Here is a 9,164-nt window from a genome sequence, read left to right on the forward strand (position 1 = left end):
ATTCTGTTTTTAATGAGGCATAAATAAAAAGTGATTCAGAGGTTTCTATGTAAATGTTAGCAAAAAGGAGTTATACAGGTTGAGTATTTCTTATCTGAGATGTTGGGACCAAGGTGTTTTGGATTTCTGAATTTTTTTCAGATTTTGGACTACTCGTACATATGGAATGAGATTATCTTTGAGGATTGGATCCAAGTGAAAACAGAGAATTCAAGTTTTATACACATCTTAAATATATAGCCTGATAGTAATTTTATACACTATTTCTGTATTGAAGCATGTTGACTGTGAACTGTCACATGAGGTACCATGTGAAATTTTTCATTTGTGGTTTTTCATGTCCCACTCAAAAATTTAAGAATTTTAGGGCATTTCAAATTTTGGATTTTCAGATAAGAAATGCTCAGGCTGTATAAACATGAAATTTGGAGGAGGTTCTCAATTCTGTTTTATTTGGCTCCCTGTCTGTTTTTGTTCCAATAACATGCTGTTTTAATTATCATAGTTTTGTAATGTTTTGAGGTCAAGAAGTGAGATGTCTCTTACTTTATTCTCTTCACACAATATCTTTGGCAACACTGGGCCTTTTATTATTCCAGGTAAATTTTATAATAACTTTCTCTATTTCTATAAAGAATGTCTCTGGTACTTTGATTGGAATTGCATTAAATTTGTAGATTAACTTGGGTAGGACCAACATCTTGATTATATTAATTCTTCTAGTCCAGGAACATGGAATGTTTTCCATTTTTTTCAAATCATTTTTAATTCCTTTTTTTAGTGTTTCATAGTTTTCCTTGTAGAAATCGTTGATGTCTTTGGAAAAGTTTATTCCTAGGTATCTTATTGGTTTTGTGGCTATAGTAAATGGGATTTTTTTCTTCCATTCTTTCTCAGTTTGTCTTTTGTTGGTGCATAAAAATGCTAGAGATTTCTGTATGTCGATAGGGTATCCTGTCACTTTATTATATGCATTTATCACTTCCAGGAGTTTTTTCATGGTTTCTTTTGGATTTTCTATATATAGCATCATATCACCTACAAATATAGATAATTTTACTTTTTCTTTTCCTATTTGGATGTCTTCTATTTAACTCTTTTGCCTAATTGCATTGGCTAGAACTTTCAGTACTATGTTAAGAAAGAGTGAGGAATGTGGTCAGCCTTGTCTTGTTCCAGTCTTATGAAATTGGACTATAGCTATAAGTTTTTAATAGATAACTTTTACAGTGTTAAGGAATGTCCTTCTATTCTGATTTTGCTGAGAGTCTAAATCATGATGGGATGTTGTATTTTATCAAATGCTTTTTCTGCATTGATTGATATGATCATACGGTTCTTATCTTTTTTCTGTTAATATGATGTGTTAAATTTATAATTTTGCGTATGTTGAACCATCATTGTATCTCTGGAATAAAGTCTATTTGTCATGGAGTGTAGTAGTTTTAATATGTTCTTGAAAATAATTTTTTAGTATCTTGTTGAGACGTGTTGCATCCCTATTCATCAGGGGTATCGGCCTGAAGTTTTCCTTTCCTGTGTGTTTCTCAAACCACCAGGTCCAAGACTGAACTTCACAGTCAGCCATGTAAAACGCAGTTGCCTTATCCACCATGCCATGGCTGGACCCTGTGACAATATATAATGTAAGATTCATCCAGGAAACTGGAGCACAACCTCAGAGCAAAGAACCAAGTCCTGTGGGGAAAGAAGGAGGTAATGGTGGCACTCACCCACTGTGAGAATAAAGATTACAGGTGTTTTTCTTGAATTCTGTAGTAATTTTATGCTATTCCTCCTGGAGCTTCCAGAAAGAATGCAATCCCTTCTTGACCCCTTGGTATCAGGATTTCTAACTGCCAGAAGTATCAGATAGTTAATTTGTGTTAAGTCACTTAATTTATGGCACTTTGCTATGGTAGGCATAGAAAACTAATACATAGAGGAACATGTTAAGCACTGAAGGGAAGGGGTCAGTGGAGAAGTAAAATGGGGATAGCCCATTGCACAAAGCCATGGTGGGAATTAATGAGACTGAAATATATAAATGACTTAACACAGCTTCTGCAACATAGACGTTTAGAACTGGTAGTTATTATTTAATTTACTTTCTATTTATTGCAGATGCTATGACTCGAGTAATGCGGAAGTTACTGCTGATGAAATGCTGGGAAAATGCAGCGTTAAACTATTTACTTTAAGTAGCTTATAGTTTTCTAAAAATAGAGTCAATTAGTTCTATGTTATTAAACTGTCTTTTTGTGAAATTGAAGCAGAATTGTGGACCCCCTGCCCAGAAAGTTTTATTTTATTTTATTTCTTACGCTTTGAGACTTTGTTTTCTTATTTATAAAATGAAACTCTTGTAGATGCTTTTTGAAATGTTTTGGAAACTTTCATGTCAATGCAACTGAAATGAGACAGTTTTAAATACATAAGTTTAATATTTTATTGTATGTGTGTGTATCTGTGTGTGCACGCACACATGGGCATCTACAAAGGGTTGATTGTCGTCTCTGGTGAAAAATAAAGCAACTATTCTTGCCTTTGTCCCCCTATTTTTGGCTCCATCCAGAATGGTAATAGAGATGTTGTAAGCTGCGTTAGGTAATGCGAACTTTTCTCATTATTAGCAGCAGAGTCTGTTAAGCAACCCATTTATTTGTGGAACTGCCATGGCTTCCCAATTAAGGGGAAACACTAAAATCAAGGAAGTGTTTCTTAGTAATTTGTTGAGGATCAATTTAATTGTCCTTTGGCAGTCAGTGCTACTGAAACTCAATAAATAGTTCACTTGAAGGAAATGTGGTGATGAGTAAAACCGATAGAAAAACAAGATAGTCACTGTTAGTCACTATCCAGCTTTTGTCCCAAGGATAACGCTATCATATAGTTCCTAAATTAAATGTTGCAACTTGAAAACTCTAACTATAAAAATAAGACTAGCCGTCATCTATTCAACTACACTCTACCCATATTTACTGAGCAAAATTTAGATTATGTGCACTATTAGTTTCTGTAACCAATGACTTAGAAACAATTCTAACATCAAAGGATCTTAAAAGTAGCAGCTGTCATTTCTATAGTGTTTTCTGGTTTACAAAATATTATTAATATATTATCTCATTTGAAAATGCTAAAAATCTAGTGAAGGACATAGGAAAACATGTAAATTGACTTGCTTTAAAGGATAAGGAAACTATTCAAGTAAAAGACAGGAATCAGTGATTTTTGCTGGAGTTACTAAATGACTTAAGCAAAGATAAAAAGTCTGAGCTATGCTATGAAGTGGGCCTAAGAATTAAATAGTACATTCTGTGATTCAGTAAAGGAAATGGATGCTGCTATTTTAAATAAGTGAGTTGCACTTGAGTCAATTTTTTTTTAATCTGCATTTTCCTCTTTTTTTTTAAAATCTGTGTAGCAGTATATATATATTAAAAAAAATTTTGCATAGGTTAAAGTAAATAAAGTAAATAGAATTATTCCTTGGCATCCAGAGAGGACAGAGGGATTTTTTCCAGTACACTCAAGTCCCATATATGCAAGTCTCTTTTATAAAATGAAGCATTATTTATGTATAATCTACACACATCCTCCTACATACTCTAAATCCTGGGTAGACTATGTATAACACCTAATACAATGAAATGCTTTGTAAATTGTCATTATACTATATTATACTATATCGTATAATTGTCATTATATTATAATGACTAATGACAAAAAAAGTCTGTGCAAGTATATTTGAATATGGCTATCATAAGCCTAAATATTTGCATAGAACACATACACTTTCAATTGACAATTGGTTGAATCCTTGAGTACAAAATCCATGATACAGAGTTAATGGCACACTAAAATTTAATGGTCAAAAATATCCTATTTTTCTTTTAGCCGTTTTTCCTTTTGTAATTAATTGACAAAAATATGTGTATTTGCTATTATAACATGTTATTTTTATACAAATACACATATGGAATGGCCAAATCAAACTAACACATGCATTACCTCACATACTTTCTTGTGGCGAATTATTAATTAGAGTTGTCGATGTATATCTTGCATACCACAAAATTCAACAATACTAAGTGTACAATTCTGAGTTTAAAAGGCATTATATAAAATCATGTCAACACTGGGGTCAGCAGGTGGCATGTGGTTAAGGCACTGGACTCCCATATGGCCCATGAACCACATGTGCTTCAAGTCCAGGACTCAGTGGTTTAAAACACACTTTGGGTGTGTGTGTGTACATGCCCAAAACCCCAAGAAGGTAATGATGGAGAAGAGATGGCAGTATGGCCATCCCCTCTGTGGGTCCTCTCTCTCTGTATCTCTCTGTCCCTCCAGAGAGTGCATGCGCCCTATAGCAAAAATAGCTCTTAAAACATATTACGTCCAACACTGCAAATTGTTCCCTGATGCCCTTTGCAGTCAATTTCTTCCCCATTACCACTCCTGCTCACCATTGTTCTGCTTTCTGACACTGTACATTTACCTTTTTCAGAATGTCATATAAATGATCACAGAACTTTTACTCATATGTCAAGCTTTATTTTATTTACCATGATATTTTTGAGTTTCACAGTGGTATATATTAGAGGTTAATCGGTACTGAATTGAGTTTTTGCTCTGTGGCATTCCATTAGAAGTATACTTTGAATTTGTATAACAGTTCACATGTTGATAGGTATAAGATTTGTTTCCAGTACCTGGATATTATGAAAAAAGCTGTTACAAATCCATATATGAGCCTTCATGTGAACATAACTTTTTATTTACCTTGATCAAATCTGTAAAACGGAATTTCTAAGTGTTATAATACATTGCTAAAGTGTTCTGAAAAATGTCTCTGCCATTTTGCATTTTCACAAAAATAATTAAGATAGACTTACATTCTGTCTTTACCAATACTTAATGTTGGTCTTAGCTATTCTGATTGATATTTAGTGGTAGTTTGTTGTAAGTTTTACTTTGCTTTCCTTTATGATTAATGAACACCTTTTAATATACACATTTCTCAATCTTAGATTTTCTTTTCCTCTTTTTTTTTTTTTGAGAGAGATATTTTTTCTATAGGACACATGCATTTGCCAGAGAGAAAGAGAGACAGAAAGTGAAAAATCCCCCCCCCCCAAGGGGGATGGCCATGCTGCAATCCCTTCTCCTCCATTCTCCTCTCAGGATCTTGGGCATATATGCACATGCAGCCGGCATGAGTTTTAAGCCTCGTATCTGAAACTTGGACCACAATTGACTACATGGTAGTCCAGTGACCTAACCATTATGCCCTCTGCTGGTCCCTCAATCTTAGATTTTCTTTATAGAAATGCTTATTTAAATTTTCACAAATTTTTCTTGCATTTTTCTTTAATTATTATTTTAAACATGCCATGCTCACATGTTCAAAAGAGAGATAAAGAGAGTAAAAATGCCCTCCACTGGAACCTGGTCGTACTCAACCCCTTTCTTCCATTCCGTCAGAAACCTGGGCCTTTGTATACATGTGCCCAGTGTGTTTTATTCAAGCGATGCTCTCAAAATTTAAACTGAGATCAGTCTCATGGGATCAAACTCGTTTATTATTTTTTTTTTGCGAGATTTTTTTTTCTTATAGAGCATGTGTACTCATTGGAGAGACAGACAGAAAGTGAGAAATCTCCCCTCACGGGGGATGGCCATGCTGCAATCTCTTCTCGACTCACTCTCGGGATTTTAGGCACACACACACACAGGCATCCAGAGTGAGTTTGAAGCCAGTGGTCTGAGACTTGAACTACAGTTGACTAATGTGACTATTATTCCATCTGCTGGTCCTGAGATCCAGCTCCTACTACATAGCACTTAACCACTGTGCTATTAGACCAGCTTGCAGATTTTTCATTTATACTGGGTTTGTATTTTCCTTGCTGAGTTGAAAGCATCATATAGCCTGGACAGTCTTTTTGAAGAATATATTTGCAAAAGATTTATCTGATAGTCTGTGGCTTTTCTTTTCAAATATAGTTTTATTTTTTTATATTTAGTAATTTTTTTAATGCTGTTTCAGTTTCAAGGTCCTGGCTAGAAGCAGGTAAGTGTCTCTTCTTGAGCAACTCATTAAGTGCATATAACCACCATTTTTATTTTTAAGAATTATTTATTTAATTTTATTATTATTATTATTTAATTTGACCAGAGAGAGAGAGAAAGAGAGAAATTAAGCAAGCAAGCCACCAGGTCCAGGACTTGAACCACACTTGACCATGCAGGAGTCTAGTGTCTCAACCACCATGTCATCTGCTGGCCCCAACCACCACTTTTCTTACTGAACTCTCTAATTTCTGGTTTCACTATGTATATTCCCTAGTTGCCCCAGAGCCAGAAACCAACTAGGAATAGCTCCTTTGCACAGAGCCAGTGAAAGTATTCAAATTAGCCAGTCCACAGGTGCCTGTGCAATTTAGCGAATCCTACACCGACTGCTTTAAGTACCCCACATCTACAGTTCTATCTTGTTGAGGCACCAGGGACAGGGGAACAGATTCTCAGTCTTCATTCACAGGGAGTTGTAACAAAGAGTTCTGCTGTTCAGCTATCCAAGTCTCACTGTATCGTGTCCTAGTATCAGATAATCTTCAAATCTAAAATAGCTTCATTCTATTAACAATATCTTGAAAAGCAAAAGATCAGTTTATTTTACCCTTCTCACAGTACATACTTCTGTTGTGGATGTCTGCTACTTATATTGACTATCTATACTTGGAGTGTACATGACATAAACCTCAGGTTCAGGAGCATGTTTTGATTGGGTTAAGCAAAGAGTTATTTATATTCCCAGCTCTGTGAAAGTAATGCTATTAGAACCATGGTAATGCTAGAAAATTGAGGATTTGAATGAAAGAAATATTTTAGTCTTTGTTTCTTTCTTTCTTCTTTCTTTCTTTCTTTCTTTCTTTTTCTTTTTCTTTCTTTTAATTTGCTGAAGAAAACATTCACTTGCTGGAGAGAGAGAGACAGAGCAAAGCAAAGAGAGAAAGCACTTTCACCTCCTCGTAGAGCATGCTCACATCACAATCCCTTCATCTTTTGGGATTTTGGGGCACATACAACCATGGACCACGTGTGTTTTTCAAGCCACTGGGTCTGGGATTCAAACTACGTAGTTGGCCGTGTGAAATCCAGCTCACTTAACCACCAGGCCATGTGTTGGCCCAGAAATACTGGCTTTCTACATGGAAGGGTTTAGAAGAGATTCTTTTCTTCACCTCTTCATGGTCTTTCATCCTAACGGTGCTACTTTTAAAAAATAATAAGTAACTATATTTAAAATCTTTATATCTGCAAATATGTTTTCATACTGTGTGTTTTGTGTGTCTATGGTTGTAGGAAGGCTGTAGCTTGTTGATTATTCATATTGGATTATTCATATTGTTCCATTATTTCTTAACTTCCAATGTCAGACTGAGAGATTTTATTTCGTTCTTATTCTTGTAACTAAAGAATTACTTCTTCTAGAAGCATATGCAATTTTGTTTTTATTCATGGAGTTAAAGAATTATATTAGAATAGTCCTAAGTGTTTTCCTTCCTGTTTGGAATTCATTGAAGCCTTTTAATCTACAGAATTAGATCTTGTTCCAGCTCAAGGATATTTTTACACACTTACTTTATTCTTGCCTCGTTACCTATTTTTTTTTCTTTCTTTCTGTAATTCTACTTGCTGTATGCTGTGGAAATTATTTTTTTTATTTGAATAAAGTCCTAATTTGAGTTTCATTCAGTAACTTAATTCAGTAATTTTCTTCTGATGTTTAATTCAAATAAAATATTATATACAAACTTAAATAGTTATCTATCTACCAATTCCAGAAAATATTTTTGTGCTATAATTGAAATATCCTAAGTGGTCTTATTTATTATGCTTCAAGTTATTCTCTCTTCCTTACAGTGTTTCTTTCTTTCTTTTTCTTTTTCTTTCTTTTAATTTGCTGAAGAAAACATTCACTTGCTGGAGAGAGAGAGACAGAGCAAAGCAAAGAGAGAAAGCACTTTCACCTCCTCGTAGAGCATGCTCACATCACAATCCCTTCATCTTTTGGGATTTTGGGGCACATACAACCATGGACCACGTGTGTTTTTCAAGCCACTGGGTCTGGGATTCAAACTACGTAGTTGACCGTGTGAAATCCAGCTCACTTAACCACCAGGCCATGTGTTGGCCCAGAAATACTGGCTTTCTACATGGAAGGGTTTAGAAGAGATTCTTTTCTTCACCTCTTCATGGTCTTTCATCCTAACGGTGCTACTTTTAAAAAATAATAAGTAACTATATTTAAAATCTTTATATCTGCAAATATGTTTTCATACTGTGTGTTTTGTGTGTCTATGGTTGTAGGAAGGCTGTAGCTTGTTGATTATTCATATTGGATTATTCATATTGTTCCATTATTTCTTAACTTCCAATGTCAGACTGAGAGATTTTATTTCGTTCTTATTCTTGTAACTAAAGAATTACTTCTTCTAGAAGCATATGCAATTTTGTTTTTATTCATGGAGTTAAAGAATTATATTAGAATAGTCCTAAGTGTTTTCCTTCCTGTTTGGAATTCATTGAAGCCTTTTAATCTACAGAATTAGATCTTGTTCCAGCTCAAGGATATTTTTACACACTTACTTTATTCTTGCCTCGTTACCTATTTTTTTTTCTTTCTTTCTGTAATTCTACTTGCTGTATGCTGTGGAAATTATTTTTTTTATTTGAATAAAGTCCTAATTTGAGTTTCATTCAGTAACTTAATTCAGTAATTTTCTTCTGATGTTTAATTCAAATAAAATATTATATACAAACTTAAATAGTTATCTATCTACCAATTCCAGAAAATATTTTTGTGCTATAATTGAAATATCCTAAGTGGTCTTATTTATTATGCTTCAAGTTATTCTCTCTTCCTTACAGTGTTCTGTATCACCATGCTCTGAGTGTTTCATTGTTTTTTTTTATTTCCTTATTTATTTCTGTGTGTTTGTTTTATGGCCTCTGTTAGGTTATTATTATTATTATTATTATTATTATTACCTACTCATACTAATCCTAGAAATTTAGGTCCATCTCTGGAGATCCTTCACAGGTGACTGTCTTATGAGGAATGAGAAGGGCCAAAAAAAAATTCTGTCCCATAG

This window comes from Tupaia chinensis, unplaced genomic scaffold (assembly GCF_000334495.1).
Source record: "Tupaia chinensis unplaced genomic scaffold, TupChi_1.0 Scaffold143696_1, whole genome shotgun sequence".
NCBI classification, from domain to species: Eukaryota; Metazoa; Chordata; class Mammalia; order Scandentia; family Tupaiidae; genus Tupaia; species Tupaia belangeri.